This window comes from Lissotriton helveticus, chromosome 11 (genome assembly GCF_964261635.1).
Source record: "Lissotriton helveticus chromosome 11, aLisHel1.1, whole genome shotgun sequence".
NCBI classification, from domain to species: Eukaryota; Metazoa; Chordata; class Amphibia; order Caudata; family Salamandridae; genus Lissotriton; species Lissotriton helveticus.
In genome coordinates this window covers 583,905,126-583,919,639 of record NC_136072.1, presented here as the reverse complement: position 1 = coordinate 583,919,639, position 14,514 = coordinate 583,905,126, and positions in this window count along the sequence as shown.

Genomic DNA, 14,514 nt, shown 5'->3' with positions numbered 1-14,514 from the left:
GCTCCCGTGGAGCGGGGGCCGCGAGGAGTGGGTGAAGAGGTGATTGAGGAAATAAATTAAGGATCAGGAACGCCTGTCCAAGAAGCAGCCCAAAAAGCTCGTTGGCCCTCTCTCAGCAGCAAGCGCCCAGGACCCTGCCCGCAGCTCTTTTAGTCCAGGCGGGAGGGGGGCGGGAAGAGGACCAGCTGCGGCGAGTCAAGAAACGCAACGCCCGCTGGTCCTCGCAGTCCCGCAAGGGCGGAGGGCGTCTCCAGCAGCTCCTCGCGTAGGCAGTGGATCCCCGGTGACGTTGGCCTCGAGCGGCTCCCGCGGAGCGGGGGCCGCGAGGAGTGGGTGAAGAGGTGATTGAGGAAATAAATTAAGGATCAGGAACGCCTGTCCAAGAAGCAGCCCAAAAATACAATTTTGGGTTTAAAAACGTGCTTATATTTGGCAATAATGTCATCAATATTATTATTAATAATTGACATAATTAGCACATCCCCAAAAACAATAGGACACTCAGAAACCAGATTTCAAATAATACCCAGTGGTCCAAATCATGCCGACTAACAATTCCATACTCCTTTTCAGACACATACAATTTTTTTTAGTATTATGCCCCATGAACTGCAGCTCATCAATAAAATACTCAAGCATGTGCATATCTTGTTTGCCAAATGTTTTCAGCTCACTTCAATCAAAAGCTTTTAATACCTCTTTCTCGCACACATGACATTACAAAGACTTGTGCTAGGAGATCCGGAAAGTGGCATCACATTAAAAGTAATGCCACCAATATATGCAATGACTAATGGTTCCTTGACACTCAGGCTGCCATATATGTTTTTCCTCTTTTCAGTGTTTTTTAAAATATATTTTTTATTAGGTCAGTAACATACATGAACATAGCTTTATAAACTTTGTCCATCACATAGAGACTCATAATGTCATCCATGAACAAGACCCCTCCCCCACTCCCATTTCATACGCTGACGACACTCAGCTCCTACTTACATTTGATAAAAACACACCTGACATCGAACTTATATTCTCTGAAGGCATGAAATCGATCGCTGCCTAGATGCATAACAACTATTTACAGCTTAATGCGGGCAAATCTGAAATCATGTTGTTTGGAGGAGCTGCCACTTATTGGTCACCTACCTGGTGGCCGGAAGAGCTGGGTACTGCTCCTATCCCTAAAGAAGTGGTCAAGAACTTAGGTGTCAGGATTGATCACAGACTCACCCATGACACACACGCTTACACTACTGCAAGCTCCTGCTTCTACATTCTTGACCTCCTGCGAAGGATCTTTCCCCTTTTACCCTCTTCCACCAATAAAACACTCATGCAGGCCTTGGTACTTAGTAGACTCGACTACTGTAATGCCCTACTATTTTCAGCCAACGAAACTGCCATTAATAAACTGCAGGTGGTGCAGAATACTGCTGCCCGACTCACTGTCAATGCCCCAGCGAGAACACCCTCCGCACCCCTCCTGAACCAACTCCACTGGCTCCCTATAAGGAAAAGGGTAAAATTCAAAATAGGCTGCATTGTTTATAAAGCCCGCAATGGTCAGGGCCCTTTGTATCTCTCTAACAAGCTCTCCTCCTACACCCCAGCTCGAACTCTCAGGTCCAGCACTGAGCATCTGCTCATCATCCCCAGAGTCAAAAAGGCACGTAGCGGTGGCAAGGCATTCTCCTATCTTGCCCCTCTATTCTAGAATAATTTACCATCTCATCTATGTTCTGGACTAAATCTGGCCTAATTCAGAAAGATGCTAAAAACCCACCTCTTCTAATCGTCCCCTTGTCTATGATGTTCCTCACCCTCCACAGCGCCGAGATACCCTCATGGGTGATTCAGCGCTATACAAACCTATAAACTTCAAACTTCTACTGCAGTAACTTTGGCACCATGGTATCAGTCTTCTAATATTCCTATCCACTTCACCAGAGCACATACATATAACATGTCAGTAACACTGCGGCTCCCTACCAGCAGCTGCACTTTACGTGTCCCTCTTGTGCAAGTCTGTGCCAAAGGTCTACCATTCCTCTTCCTACCACTCCCTCCCACTTCATGGGGGTCTTGCATTCCGGGGCTCCAATAAGTCACTGAGCAACAACTCCCATGCCCTCATATCCTATGCTACTTTATCATCCATGCAAGTCCTGCGTATGTGCTTCTCTTCTGCCGAAGCCGGCTTGATCACATCCTGCAGTCAATCTGAGATCAGTCGCGGAATCTGAGAGGTCCATCTGATCGCGATTCTATGCCCTGCCAGAACCAACCCAAGGAGTATAAACCGCCAACTGTGTTGCCTTTTCTTCGGCTTGGAAATAAGTCCAAGCAGTCACATTTGTACAATCTGGAAAATCGGCCAACCAGATGAATGCTCAACCGCCACCCCAACCTTTTGTCAGTATTCCTGTATCAGTGGACACCACCACACCCCATGTAAAACAATCTGCTGCATTTTCAATACACCGGGACAGGAGGACGAACGGCCCCTGTAAGTGATACCCAGTACCATGGGTGTCAAATGAACTTGGTGTACACAGTTATATTGAATGAGCTGGAAGCTGGAATTTGTTGAGGACTTAGACACCACCTTGTGGACCTCTTGCCATTCCACCTCCATGAGTTGCTCCCCCATGACATCTTGCCATCTACCCTGAATTGCCAGTGCTGGTGAAGGGGCATCCTCACGCAACGCTTTGTAAAGCTTCGAGACCAATTGCCTCCTGCTCGCCAGACCCAATAGATCCACAAGTACCCTAGATATCTCTGGGACATTAGGGAATGAGGCCAAATACCCCGCACTGTGGCAGCCAGTTTTGCATACTGCAGGAGTTGGCCAGACCCCGAGTCAAATGTTTTGCTTGCCTCCGCTGATGTAATAAATCTATTGTTGGGATACAGATCCTGCAGGAATTCACAGCCCCGCTCTCCACTTTACTCCCTTCATCTGCTGGGCAACCAGTACAAATGGCCGCAGAAACCCTATGTTTAATTCAGGCACGTATGGGGCTCTACACAGCACCCCTCGGCCACAAGTTCCCATGCCCTGCATACCTGTTCAACCACAAAGGGCACAAAGCTGGGGACCTTATTTCCAGACATTAAAAGTTTGGGTAGTGAGACAGACCTGTGCGTCCTTTCCAACAAATGTTTATCCTGGTTACCTCCACAGTCCAGCAAGTGGGCTGCATGCTGAAGTTGGGTAGCCAGGTAATAAAGATCTATACAAGGAACCTCCATCCCTCATGGTTCTATGTCCTCTTGAGAGTGAGTAGCCCCAACCGCTTCCTCCCTGCTGCTCATAAAAGATCCACTGTAAGTTTGCCCAGCTCCTTCAATGTCTGGTGGGGTATACTAAACAATGTGCCCTAGAAAACACACAAGCAGAGTGGCTAACTGATCATTTTAACCAGGGCTATTTTGCCCATCAGTGAGAGACGAATGCAGCACACATAGAAAAAGCAAAAACATGGAGAAATAAATGCATTTCTTCTCCCTGCACCATTCTAACGCTTGCTATTGCATGGCGTTCGTTGTTGGCACTGCCACAGAATTGCACCTCCTTGTAAATCTGGGGAAGTGTCAAAAAGCAATTGGTGTTGCGGTGGCACACCCACAGCAACACCCATTGCATGCCCCTTTCATGCAGATACCTGCATGAAAGGGTACCATATTTACAAAGCGGCGTTAAGTCACAAAAAGTGGCTTAATGCCACTTTGTAAATATGGTGCAGGGCGTTAAACTACCAGAACATCAAAAAAAGTGTTGTTTCGGGGGCGCAATTCCCTTGTAAATATACCCCTTAGTACTTTTGGAATATTTGGACTTTCCGTGTATAACCGGTAGCACCATAATATTATGGCCTTCGAATTGTAATGTCCAGCGCGTCAAACGTCCTGCAGAAAAACATCCAGAGCAAGATAATTGAAGAGACGGGCTATGAAGGCCCTCAGAGGCACCTCCAGCCTCAGGCCAGGCGCCAGATGGTGAACATTTTCGAGAGTTTCTGTGGTTTCCAGGTGTTGAAAATCAAATTTCCAGGGAAAGCTCAACAGATTGTCCCGCTGCATGCTTCTGGAATCCCAAAAGGTGCAAGTTATTTCAGCGAGAGCGTCCTTCAGAATCTTCCACACGATATTCCAGTCTAGCCGACTATGTCTGGAGAGACACCACAGTCTGTTTCAAGGCATTCGCCTCCTGCTGGAGCACCAAAACATTTCCTTCCGCCGAGGTAACCCTGTGTGCCATTTTGTGACAATCCATCCTTAAGAGGTTATCCTCAATGGTCACTGTATCAATTTTGAGCACCATCGCCTCTCTGGACTCTATAATCTCAGTCATGAGGTCCGCCAGGGTAGGGCCCCCTGAATCCATCTTGCATGTCTGTTGGGGTTGTTCTTCTGACATTGTTCCTGGCCGCCTTGGAAGGGTATAGTTGTTGATGGTGTTTGTCCGTGCCTACTTCTGCTTGGGAGACCTGTCCTTTCCCATCTGAATACCCTACCATGCCCCAATGTCCACACACCTCTGTCTTCCACCCCCAGAAGGGAGCCCAATGCCAACACACCTGTTCAGACCATCAATGCCCTCGCCAGACTGTTCACAAGGGCCGTCCCCGCTGCCGTCTGTTAGGGGAACAGGGACCAGCTGGCACTACAATGCCCACCGCCAGCCAGGTCAGTAGTTCAGTTTATGGAGGCACCTCAAGGGCTCCCCTACTCCCTCATGCCAGTCCCACAACTGTGCCACAAAGCAGGGTCTCAAGGCAGACACAGCCAAGGAGAGTTCCCCATAGTCCTCTAGATGAGTCACAAGCTCTCACGAGTCCATGTGGTTCCCGCCCAGCCTCTTCACCCTCCAGCTGGTCCGCCCAGGGCGGCACTGTCCAAGTCTCCTGGAGATCACCCCACCCGGTGCCAGGCGTATCAGGGGCTGCACAGTAACAATGTCCTACCTCCTTCGTACAACCATATCCAGAGGGCCTCACTCGGTACCCAGCCCCAGCTCTGCACTTGCCGCCAGACCACGGCTGGCCCCTGCCACCCAGCTCTTTGTGGTAGCTCACTCAGAACCAGGGGTAGCATGTGCTTCTGACTGCTGCTCCCCTACGGTGCCTTGCTCCAGTCCTCTGTTGCCAGGATAAAGGCCAGGATGTAGGCCCCCTGTAGCCCTGGGCTTAGCTGGGACCCTCACACCACCTCCAGACACCGACTGTGCCCCTGGGGGGTCCAGGCTTCCTCTGAACTAGTCCCTAATACTGAAGGGGTAGCAGTATGTCAGCCGCTCCGTGGGCTGGTCTCGGCTGCAGGCCCAGCCTCTATTCAGACCTCGCTCCATCATTGTACATGGGAGCCCTGCTGCCGGGCCACATTCACTAGTTTGGCGGCCCCTTCCAACCTCACCGGGGGCCATGCTGTAGGCCTGCAGCAGAATCCTGGCAAGCATTTATGGGCACTGCAGCCCTCAAAACAATGTTCGGGGCCCCGCACAGCAAACCCATAGTGCACTCTGAGACGCTATGGCGTTTCCCTCTGCAGCCCAGCCACGTTGCAGACCTTGTCACAGCTCCACACCCAGAGGGCCCTGCAATCTGGCGAGTATCCCTGGCACAGCGAGCCCCAAATGTTCGTAAGGGTGCCCCAGGGTTGCTCTGATGCTCAAATAGGGCCGATCGGGTGCCCAGGACCAGGATTCGGCAGGATGTTTGGCCATGCCAGCAGAGCTGCTGCAAAAACACATCTAGGCAGCCATGTTACTTGGCCACACCCAGGGTTGGATTGGGATGCAAAATAGGCCCGGGCATCCTAAAAAAAGTGGCCCAAATTTGCAGAGTGTGCCTTTTCGGAAAACTCTACTAAAGTGTTTTAAGTATTATGTGCGGGGGTTATTAACTTCACTGAGATTAAAAAAAAATGCATATGCTGCCAGGACTCTTTGTGCACAGATTAGCTCACACGGGTGAACCACACCTGAATATAAGTAAGGCCACTTCTGCTCAAGCCCCCTACCCCTGGTATAAGTGAGGCCACTTCTGCTCAGGCCCCCTACCCTTGGTCAATCTGCATACTTTAATGAGCTGGCCCAGCGAGATACTGGGAGTGACACCTCCACCTCGTTGGTCAAAGTGAGGAAATAGAGGCCCATCTGCCTCCAGAAAGGCCACTCAGGCCTCCACTGTGCCGCTGGCGGCATCTGTAACAGCACAGACACAGCTAAATTGGCCTCCATGCTGCCCAAAAAAGCAGCCCACAGCTGCAATTCAGATACCGGCACATTGCGCATTGCCCGAGTGCCCGCTTTACCGATCCGACCCTGGCCACACCCTTACCCTCTTTGATTTCTAACCAGTTCCTGCTCAATCTCTTTCGCATTGTCACCCTTAATTGACTCCATACCTTTACCACTCTCAAACACACACCCTGGAGGTGCTCCACTTTCCCAATCTGATGCAACTTTTACCCAAAGCAGTACAAATAGGGTTATTCTTCGTGTGGCTCCTTGACCCACACCTATAACACCTACCATTCCTCTTTGAGTGCATCCTGGAACCCTTTTCACTTTCACCTAATGCACACACAGCAATTAATCACACAGGACTTTCAGAGACCAAGGCTATAGCAGAAATACTGGAGCATTCGATGCTCTGAGCAATATCTAGCACCTCTACTAGAATGAGATTCCTACATGTTAATGTTAATGTTAATGGGGGTGCTTCTATAGCGCACGGCTACTCCGAGAAGTGTCCCGGCGCTGTCAGAGCCTCAGCAAGTCCAGAGAGGAAGAAAAACGGACGAGTGACAGAGCATAGCTCAGCAGGCGATGTTATTACAGGAAGAGGAAGGTCTTCAGATCTTTCCTGAAAGCCAGAAGACTGGTGCTGGATCTCAGAGATAATGGGAGATCATTCCATAGCTGCGGGGCGAGGTGTTTAAAGGAGCGCCCACCACAGCGAGCACGACGGATCCTTGGAGTAACTGCCTTGGCCTGAGAGGAAGAGCGCAAGGATCTGGATGGGGAGTAGAAACAGACCCATTTCTGCAGATAACGGGCACCTATACCATGCAAAGCTTTAAATGTAATGGTCAGGGCTTTAAAGATGATACGCTTCTTCATAGGGAGCCAGTGGAGAGTCTTAAGAAGCTCGCTGGCCCTTGCTCTTCTGGGGAGGCCAAGGATGGCACGAGCCGCCGAGTTTTGTACCACCTGAAGACGTGCCAGGAGGTAATCGGGCAGACCAAGGTAGAGAACGTTAGAATAGTCTAGCCTGGAGCCAATCAGGGCCTGGACAGTGATCTTCCTGTGTTCCAAGGAAAGAAACGGCAGGAACTTCCTCAGCATCTTTAATGTGGCATAGCATTTGCCGACTAATCCAGACACTTGGGCCCCAAAGGAGAGGCAGTTGTCCACCTGAATGCCCAGGTTTTTTGCGACCCCTGAATCGCCAGTTGGAGGGAACATTGCTTCCGGCCACCAATCCTTCCATTTAGGGTCAGCGGGGCAGCCGAAGAAAAGAACCTCGGATTTATCGGAGTTGCACTTGAGGCTGTGCTGACTAAACCAGTCAAACACAGCCCCAAGGCAACCCCGAATAGATGCCCTGTCAAAGTCCCGTCCCCTGTCACAAGTGAACAGGAGTTGAGTGTCGTCAGCGTATGACACAATCTGAGCCCCAAAATTCTCCGCAAGCGCCGCCAAAGGGGTCATATAGATATTAAAGAGTGAGGGACTCAAAATTGAGCCCTGCGGCACTCCGACCTCCAGAGGCGGCATTGCGGCAGAAAAAGGTGGAGCCCAGATCGTTTGCTGACGGCCAGTGAGGAAAGACCTGAACCATTCGAACACCGTCCCCCTTAGACCTATCTCCCAGAGTCTAGAAAGGAGGCGGTCATGGGGGACGGTGTCGAAGGCCGCCGATAGGTCAAGCATCACCAGCATAGCTTTTCCCCCCCTGTCCAGGGTCTCTCTGATCACCTCAGTGACCTCAAGCAAAGCTGTTTCAGTGCTCAAATTTGAGCGGAAGCCTGACTGGGATTTGTGCAAGATGTCACGGGACTCCAGAAAGTGGGACAGGGTGGAATGGACATGTTTTTCAGCCACTTTTGCCAGAGCTGGCAAAAGGGAGATGGGTCTATAGTTAAGATGAAGATCCGGGTTCAAATTGGCTTTCTTCAGAAGGGGCAAAATGAGGGCCTGCTTCCAATCTTGGGGTACTACACCCGTATTGAACGAGAGATTAAGAATAGGGTTAATAAGATGGTTAAGGGTAGGGGCCATGAGTGCCAGGAATTTAGCAGGGCATGGGTCCAGAGGGGAACCAGATTTTAATTTGGAGAGCAGGTCAAGAGAGGACTGAAGGGATAATGGGGGGAAGTACCAGATAGAGGGGGTAGTCGGTGTCTGTGGAGGGACCGGAGGATTTAAAAAGGGAGGGGGGTCCTGGGTAGTGGTTCCGAAGGAGACCTGGATAGTCCTGATTTTATTGGCAAAAACATTTGCCAATTCGGTAATCCAGGACTCAGAGTGAATCAGTTTGGGAGTAGCCCAGGGAGGGGAGGTGAAATCCTTAACTATTTTAAAGATTTCTTTACAAGAATTGGAAGCACCATCAATTTTGTTGGCCAGATAAGTTTTTTTGCAGGCTGCGATGTCATGATGATAATCCCTGATCAATGCCCTATAGGTTTCTTTGGCGCTAGCATCATAGAGTTTGCGCCAAGTCCGTTCGGCTTGTTTACATTGTCGCCGTTTAACAGCCAGCTCCGGAGAGAACCAGGGGGCAGAAGATCTAACTGAGCGTGGCTTTGGCGGAACGGGAGGGGCAAGAATGGCCAGTTGTTGCGTCAGCCAGCCCTGAAGAAGATCGAGATCAGTTGCAAGTGATCCTGTAAGTGGGCAAGGGTGAGTCTCGAGGGCCTTGGACAGCATGGCTGGAGAGATATGCTCGAAAGCCCTAGAAGGAAGCGCATCACGCCAGTGTCCGTTAGCCATTTTCTTAATATTAAGGGGATCTCAAAGTCCGCTAAAAAGTGGTCTGACCACAATGCAGGGGCGAGGGAGGTCAGGACAATGGGCACCGTGGAAAAAATTTGATCCAAAATGTGTCCTTTACAGTGAGTAGATAAGCCGAGATACGGCAAGAGCTGAAGAGCAGATGTGATGTCGTTAAGTTTAATATTGTCCGGGTCGTCCTCCTTATCCATATGGATATTGAAGTCGCCCAGCAACATACAGTGGTCAGATCTGAGACACAAAGTAGAGATCAATGCGTGGAGTTCTTCAAGGAAGGTGCCAATGGGGCCAGGGGGTCTGTAGACCAGCAGGCAAATACAAGATTGATGAGAGGAGAGAGAGAGGGAGAAGGCAAGAACTTCACAGCCTAAAATGTTGTCCACTGGAATAATGGAGCAAGCAATGCTCCTGTCAATGACCAGAGCAACGCCACCACCCTTCCCCTTAACTCTATCTTTCCTGTATATCACATGGCTCGGGGGAATGGCGCTGGCAATGTCCGGTCCCGCACCCTCCCCCAGCCAGGTTTCAGTCAAGAATAGGCAGTGAGGTTTGGAGTCTGTCAAGAGGTTGTAGATGTCGACCGCATGCTTGCTTAAAGATCTAGTGTTAAGCAGCATACACCTAGTACTAGAAAAGGGAGGGGTCAAAGAGGCGATGCGACGATCACCAGGTTGCCATCCACAGGCCGGACATTTATTGTTCGACTGTTGAGTTTGAGGAAAGACCGCGACACATAAATCATTGTTATATCTCCAAGCAAGAAGCTCGTCCCTTGAGAAAGTAATCATTCTAAGGAGCACCCCGGAGAAAAGAAAAAGGCCCGCGCCCAGGCGCCTCCGGGACGCTGGCGGGCGCAGACGGGCTTTCCTTCGGCGCTCCTTAGGCGCCTCCGCAGCGCGCGTCCGCTGCGCGGAGTGGAGTGTACTTAGTTTTGAGGCGTCGCTGGCCGTCCGGTGCGAAGCTGCACCACTAGACTGCCACCCGTGCAACTGATTTCCCCAAGATGGCCGCCACCAAATGCGCATCAGCAGGTCCCCGGGACTCCCTAAGCACCTCTATGTGCCGTTAGGAAGGCAGGGAGGCTGCAGGCAGGGTAGCGCGGCGCGGAAGTAAAGAGATGCAGGTAAGGAGGAGATGAAGGAAATATTAAAAGCGTAGAGAGCTCTAAGGTCACCCGGCTTCCGCCTCAGGTGCCTGAAAGTGCGAGGTGCGGAGCAGATAGCAGTATCACACAGAAGCTAGTAGTCAGCTTAAAGGGCTGTGCAAAATGGCATCGCAACACAAAGTACAAGAAAAGTTAAAAACAAGTGCAACAATATATTTAAAAATCGCTAGTTATTTCAGCGCTATACAAATCACTCACACCCGGCTTCCGCCTCAGGTGAAATGAGCAAGCAAAGGTCTGATCAGGACACTGCCGGTTCGCAGTTTTAAGGCGTCGCTGGCCGTCCGGTGCGAAGCTGCACCACTAGACTGCCACCCATGCAACTGCCTCCCCCAAGATGGCCGCCACCAAATGCGCGTCAGCAGGTCCCCGGGACTCCCTAAGCACCTCTATGTGCCGTTAGGAAGGCAGGGAGGCTGCAGGCAGGGTAGCGTGGCGCGGAAGTAAAGAGATGCAGGTAAGGAGGAGATGAAGGAAATATTAAAAGCGTAGAGAGCTCTAAGGTCACCCGGCTTCCGCCTCAGGTGCCTGAAAGTGCGAGGTGCGGAGCAGATAGCAGTATCACACAGAAGCTAGTAGTCAGCTTAAAGGGCTGTGCAAAATGGCATCGCAACACAAAGTACAAGTACATGCAAGTAATCTTTCTTGAACCCTCTTAGAAAAAAAAAATAATAATAATTGGCGCTTAGGATATGTGTCAGTGTTATCTCCAAATTCACATTTGGATGGTAAACTTTGCAACACAGTAATGTAGTCTTTGGCAGTTTAATCCACAACTTGCTTTGTCTTCAAAAATATGTGTTGCTCCTGTATGACACCAGGTTCTTCAATGAAAAGCCTCTGCCTATGCATTACTTCTTCTGTATAGTTATCCCATATCAACAACTGTGCTCTAAGCAGTTCTATTTATGGCAAATTATTAAAAATGTCCTGGGCTGCACCACCCAACAAATGGAATAATTGTGTTTGGGGTATAGATCTCTTTCCATCAATGTCTATGAGATAATTCTCCAAAGGGTGATACCGTTGTTTCCATTATAAGATGTTTTTTCTAGGATTTTGTAAAACTAAGTTAGGTTGGTTAAATATCTGACTATTAACCATGACAAGAAATACAATGGTAAGTACAACAAAAGTTGGAAGCATTTGGCTCCAGAGGTTAAGATAAATAACAACATATTTCTCACAATGTATAAAAATTAAGTTATGTGTTTTAGTTAGGCCACATATCTGTGTAAAACTCCATTTTAAACAAGATGAAAGCTATCTGTCACTCATGCATGCTTCTCACTACACCCCCCACCCCACCCCCACACACATCCTCTCCCCTCAGGCTCCACAGAGCACAGTTAAACTGAGGCCATAATTGTTACCTTCCACTCCAGTTGTTGTCCTGGTTGCACTGAATCTTCCATGGTGAGGATGTAATATTGATATATGTGTTGCTATGTTTTCTGTTCTTTCACTAGTCAGATTATTTCAGAGAAAGTCTTATTGTTTAATGTTTCATATTGATTCGAACATCTCTGGAAGACATTATGATAGATGGTGTTGAATGTTTATTAGAGAAAATGGGATAGTGCTTATATGTTAAGGTAATGGTGTTTGTTTTTCTTGGGTTCTGATTTGCTAAAGAAAATGATAATTTTACTCACACCACGATGAGTCTGCAGTTTTACTAATTTTTATGCAAGATGTCTATAAGAACTCCTTGATTTTGTGGGTAAGCCAGAGACTTTGAGGACTTTCCTGTTCTGCTTGGGATGCTATTTGTTTTCCTAATGATTTTGCTGCCCATTGAGACTAAGAATAGTTCCTGCTTTCTTTTGCATACTCTGTATAACTTTACACCTGAAAGCCTTCATGGTATGCATTTATTCGGTATCGCTCATTTAAATTGTTTGTAATAAAACCCTCCAACTCTTTATTGATGTAGAACTCAGTTATTGAGTGGCCTCCATTTACTCAATGAGCTACATTTCTCTGCTAGTTTGCTGTTCGGGTAGATGCCTAAACCTGGAGAAACATTGCCTCATTAAAATGAAGTTAACACCATCTCCGATCCAGTAAACTGTGGAAAAGCAGAATCTGCTACATTTTGGAGTATCTAAATTTTGGGGTACGGTTTTGCTCTCACACTTACCAGAACACTCAATGACGCAGTTGCCACACAGCAAAGTGAAGGGTAGCTTCTCAAGAAAATTCACAATGGTAATGAAGGAATTCAAGCGCACAATAAGACACTTTCTTCCACATCATACCAGATAATCAACGCATGTCAAACTCCAGTGACGTGGTGACCTAATGCATGGAAACGCTCCGCCTGCACGTATATATTTACACGTATTGCACAGTAACATCTAGTGAACTGTGCGCTCCGGTGATACATAAATACTTCAGCGCATGCGCAAAAATATCCAGTGACGCAGTGCGCTCCTGTAATGCACGCGTGCCCTGGCGTGCTTCAGTGACATCCAGGCACCTGCAGTCTACACGAGGATGCGCGTTTGAGCAACAACTCCCTCGCACGAGAGAGAACAAGCTGTTAAAACGGGTATGGAAAGCGCACTCCCCAAACAAAACGGTAAGAAGTAACATGTAAATGGCTAAAAATGTGCGTAGGGCAAGCGAGTTAGATTTGTAGAGTATATCTTTTTGGTGGGGTTTGAAACACCTTGGCGAAGACAACATGGAGAAGCAGACGAAAATGTGTAAAATATCGCTCTTCCCCAAATTATTGTGTAGTAGCTCCAAGAATAAAATGGCTCACAGGCTGCTGGAGTTCTAATTAAGTATTTATTTAATTAGGATGACAAGACCAAGGAGTAAATACTGAGAGAGCTGCCTTTCCATGTGTTGGTCAAAGCACAGCCTGGCAGGAATACCAGGCAACGCCCTTGAACCACAGTTGAACACGCGGACTTTATAAGTAACCAACATTCTAAATATAAGAATAATGAAATACAAAAGTGAATCAAAATACCCATGAACATAGCAATGTGGTTATATCCTCATCCAGATGACTTTGATAAGGAACCCAGAGGTATTTATTAAAAACGTACTGGTATGAAGGAGGTTGCTGGAGAGAGGGGAACTTTTATAGCTGTCGTGTGTCGAGCTTTTTATATGAAGATAGATTGCTGAACATAGATTTGTTTTATCCATTTAACTAAATCCAGTACGTTTGTCAACAAATTATATATCGTATCCATTTAATCATGGACATCATTAAGGGTTGCCACAGCTTGCAACTGTTACCACCCAGGCATGTTGTCCTTTGGTATGCCTGGCACTAGCCTTGACCATCCCTGGTCTCCTGGATCAGGAGGCAGTGGAAAGTACAAGAAACTTACAGGCATTTCTGAGCACTTTTACTGTCCATATTTTTTACTCTTTGCCCTTACTCTAGCCCCTTAGCAGTAGATAGGCAGCAGTTTCGGAGACAAGGAGTCCACCCTGTGATGTCATTAGAGGTCAAAAGGTGTAGTAGGTAATTTCCCCTACTGCTGGCTTTGTGCCAATTTCCTAATTGCAAGAATGTTTGGCAATATTAAATGCAGGGATGATTTATCTATACACTATCATTATCTAACAGAGAGAGCTATCCTTTACCTCACAGTTCTTTATACACATTTGCCAAGAGTGAGAGCAGGCCGTGTCTCTGTTCCCCCTGGCTGAATCTTTCTTTCACTATTGCATATCTATAGGAAGATAACTGTGCCGTCACCAGTGAAATTGCTGCTCACGCTTTTTTCAGTGTCACACTGGGTGAATTGGGAAATTGGCAATTTTAGTTTTGTCATGCATTTAATGTTCCTTTGTTTCCCCCACGGTTATAGGCCTAAAGACCATACGTATAACCACGTTCCATCTGGAGCAAAGTGTGCTCACTGATAAAGACAGGTGAGTGCTTCCACTCACTAATTACACACTATCCGGGAAGCCTTAAAATATAAGGCCTCCATATATATTTATTTGGTTCTAACGAAGGCCACAGACCCATAGTGGCTGTACCAGGCTGAAACATGTCGACCCAACCACTAATTGTCATGGACCAGTGACTCATCCACTAAACACAGCTTTGTTTTTAGACTTATTCCTATCCTGCTCTTTCCCCCCATTAAACATTCACCTAAAGGATAGGAGATAATTCTACTCCACTCACCACTGTCAACATCCAGACAGTTTTCCTCCAGGTGGAGGTTTTGCAATCACTTATAGAACGGGACACTCAAGTGACAAGATCCGATGATGACGCTATCCACTGAACCACACTAAGCTGAAATTACATACACCGCAGTTTGTGAACGTGTGGTTGAGG